Below are 4,084 nucleotides of genomic sequence, written 5' to 3'. Positions count from 1 at the left end.
AACTGTAAGCACTAAACTGATAAATGTTATTCGCATTTTTTTGGCTTTATCCTTTCCAACAAAAAAAAAAAGGCGTCGCGCAGGTAGCTCCCTTTCCTTATGAGCTGTCCCCACCAACTTTCAACACAAAGTTACACCCTTGTCTTAGACAACGCCTTAGCAGGTGCACTGAAAAAATTTCTTCTAGGGGCTGAGCCACCCTTGTCTCTTAAACCTAGAGACGCCCCTGTCATACAGCCCTTATGGCAGAGCATTCTGCCCTGTTCTGATCTGGAAAGTGTTCGTTCCCTATTACTTACAACAATGGAAAGTAGTCAGAATCAAAACAAATTACAGACACTTTGGTTAAACAGTAACATGTTACGAATAAACCTTGAGAAAGAAGAGAGTATAGAAAGTATATAGGATAAATTAATACATAATAGAAGAGAAATCAAAAATTTTCCGACAACACCGTCAAAAAAACTCTCCTCCTCTGGCATGTTTTTGTACTGATCTCAGAATGTTGGACCCAGAATTCGAGGCGAGACAGGTAGTGGGAAAGTTCAAAGCAATTATTAAAACTAACAGGAGCGGGGGCTGCTCGTCAGGTGCGGGGCAGGTCTCTGCAGAGATAGGAGAATACAGGTCAGTGACTGGATGAGGAGCTGATCACCACTTGGATCAAAGTCACTGACCTGATTTAAAGTTCAGTCTGTTCACGGTGAACACAGCTGAATCCAGACGGGAGATTAGACCACAGCTTGCAGCGGGCGTCTCCCCCAGAGGTGGCTGATGGAAGGTAAGCACACAACATAAATAGCAGAGGAACCAGTTGAAAATGATTGGCGTTAATCAGCTGTAGAACCAATTACACAGCGGAGCAACAAGCAAAGGAAAAAACCAAACCATCAGTACCAAGATCATGAAAGAACCCCCCCTTCAAGGGCAAATTCCAGACTCCCCAATGGGCTGATCATGATGACCCCTGCAGAGGTCCTTATCCTGGATCTGTTGATATCCTCAGGCTTGCCCACCAGAGGGCGCCGAGGATCCTCTTCTTTCTCTTGTTATTTTCTCTTAGGGCTGGAGTTACTGTTGGGATCTGGAGATTACCCTCTGTCTCCAGCAGAGTGCGCCGTGGGTCTTCTGGAGCTGGAATCTTCCAGCACACCTGTTTTTCATCTACTCATCAGGAGACCTCCCCTTTATAAGCTCCTGCCAGACCTTGCTTCCACGCCGCAGTGTTGATCTTAGTTTGGTTAGCTACCTGAACCTCTGTTACTGATAGAATCTTAGTTGTCTCTAGTGTGAGATCAGATTCTAATCTCTCCTTTGTCTGTGCCTCACAGGAAACCTGTCTCTGGTCTGAAGCTCAGGAAGAGCTGCCTCACTGGAACCCTGTCTCTGGCCTGAAGCTCTGGGAGAGCTGCCTCACTGGAAACCTGTCTCTGGTCTGAAGCTCAGGAAGAGCTGCCTCACTGGAACCCTGTCTCTGGCCTGAAGCTCTGGGAGAGCTGCATCACAGGAAACCTGTCTCTAGCCTGAAGCTCTAGGTGAGCTTAACCTGCTAATCTGCCCTGGTGAGCCAACCTGAAGATTCCTATGTGGAATTAACCTGAAGACTTCTATGTGGAGTTTACCTGAAGGTTCCTATGTGGAATCGGCCTGAAGAATCCTATGTGGATATTCCCTGTTGTTCTCTGCTATGAGCTGGAAGCTCAGCCTGAAGAATCCTATATGGATATTCCCTGTCGTTCTCTGCAATGAGCTGGAAGCTCAGCCTGAAGAATCCTATGTGGATATTCCCTGTTGTTCTCTGCAGTGAGCTGGAAGCTCAGATCTTGGTCTGCCATGCTAATCCTGAAGCTAGACGCTTAGCTTCTCATGAACTCTGCTAACCAACAGTCTCCGGTCCCAGTCAAGACTTCAGTGAAACATTCTCAGAAGTTGTTTATTCTCTCGTGTTCAGAACTTCTAATAAACATTTGAACTTTTTCCCTGCCTCCCCCGTGTGTGTTCTGCATAAGGGCTTGCTCCTTTGATCCATCATGACAGGATCAACCGGGCCAGAATCCAGGACCTCTCCCTGGGTCCATAAACCTCCCAGTCAACCAAATACTGGAGCCCCCTGCCCGTCCACCTAGACCTAAGGAGGCGGCTGACCGTGAAGGCAGGGCCCCCCTCTCTGAATCGGGTGGGTGGAGGTGAATGGAAGGGAAAAAGTTTTCCCCTATCCCCGTAAAAAATATCCACCAAATAAGACTCAGAAGAAGGGGGAGAAAAATTATCTGGATCAGGCTCCGGAGGTGCTGGGGCTTAGGTTAATGAAGGATCTGGGGTTCTAGAAGTAACCAAATCAGTCTTAGGTAACAGGAGAGCTGGGGAGGCAGAGAGTCTGGTGTGTCCCACTCTCCTAACCTAGTCCCACTCTCCCCTGGAGACTTCCCTACTAGGAAAAACTAGGCAAAAAACTTGGATTAGTTCAACAGAAAAATCATTATAAGAGCTACAGAGTTCAGGATTGTTGAGCCACTCTGACGTTCCCCATAATTTAGTCTTGCCCACTAACAGAGAGATTATATAGGCCACCATGGCACGATCAGAAGGAAAGCGAAGGGCTGTAACTCAAAATGATTCTCGCACTGAGTCTGGAAACCTCTACATTGGATCCCCCTTAAACAATTCAGAACCATAAACGACCAATCACGTTCACTCTTTTCACTCGTGTAAAGTTGTGCACCACTCGGGAGAATTCGGAAATGTAACGGTTGGAACAGCTTTTCCCCTATGACTTTAAATCAATGGTTGTGGAGAGTTTTTAAAGTCAACGGAAGTTTGAACATTTGGACCCATCTCAGGGCCATAGTGTGCAGTGCATGTGTGTGTATGTGTTAAAAGGGGGAATTCATTGTTGCCTTGAGGTCAGATGGGATACCACAAAAGGTTCATTGATGGTCAGAGTTTACATGATATTCTTTATCACGGGTCAATAATGAAGAGCAGAGTCACAACTCTTTCACTGATTATGTATAAATCCATTCTGAACTCTGATGGTCATGAGATGTAGCATTTGGAAATGTGTTGCACAAAGAAGCAGCAGCTTATTTGATATATATCTGTCCATGTATTCCATTGCAAATCGAAGGTCATAGCTGATAATACAGTAGCTTTTCATGGTTTATTAAAATTTCATGTCATTAGGTCCATTAGTGCTTTATCAAAGGGTCACAGGCAAAGGGTCATTGGATTGCAGGTTTCACACCGCCAGTAGAGGGCACATTTTCTTCAATAATCTACATGTATATATACATTATCTTTCCATTCATGCCCTCTGTGATACCTCTTAATTATAACTATAATCTTATTTTCTATATAATTATAATCATGTTTACCCCAAAATATCCACATCAACTCCTCCAAATAGTGACCTTCTTTTAGGAGGGCAGGAGAGAAAAAGGAATGAATGATTTAACCACATACTGAGCGATCAACACCAATAGCAAAGCTCCTGCTGGCTCTCACTTTTCAAAGAGCAGAGTTTTTGTTGAATGATTGAGCCGTGATGGAGAGTAAGGAGGGAGGGATTTGCCAGGCTGAGTCGTGCAGTGACATCAGCTTTGAAAAATGTGCATGTGAGCAAAGTGTGTATGTGTGAAATCCGTCTGATGCAAACTGAGGGACCACTCACTCTGCTGCTTTTCACTGAAAGCCGGGAAAAGAAGAGAAGTAACTAAAAAAAGAAAAAAAAGAAATATTATTTTTTAAATCTAAAATAGTAAATGCAGGAATGTTTGGTACTGGCTGCTGAGTTGCCAAAAGTATCATGTTTTAGGTTTTCCCTTTTGTCAAGGGAAAATATTAAAAGGCAATTGTGTGCCCCTTAATCCCTCTGATTTAATGCAGGGAAGCAAATATATCTAAATCTGTAATATAAAATAATATTGTAAAAATCTTTAAGTTGGAGTGCACTCAGAATGTTTGAGGAACTGTCCAAAAGGCAAATATTGATAAATATATTGATAAAACATATTGATAAAAAAAACATATAAACATATAAAATAAATAAACATATATATATATATATATATATATATATATATAT

The sequence above is a fragment of the Cyprinodon variegatus genome, unplaced genomic scaffold, assembly GCF_000732505.1.
Source record: "Cyprinodon variegatus isolate N-32 unplaced genomic scaffold, C_variegatus-1.0 Scaffold1238, whole genome shotgun sequence".
Classification (NCBI taxonomy): domain Eukaryota; kingdom Metazoa; phylum Chordata; class Actinopteri; order Cyprinodontiformes; family Cyprinodontidae; genus Cyprinodon; species Cyprinodon variegatus.
The sequence above is the reverse complement of the archived record's forward strand: the minus strand, read 5'-3'. Positions refer to the sequence as shown.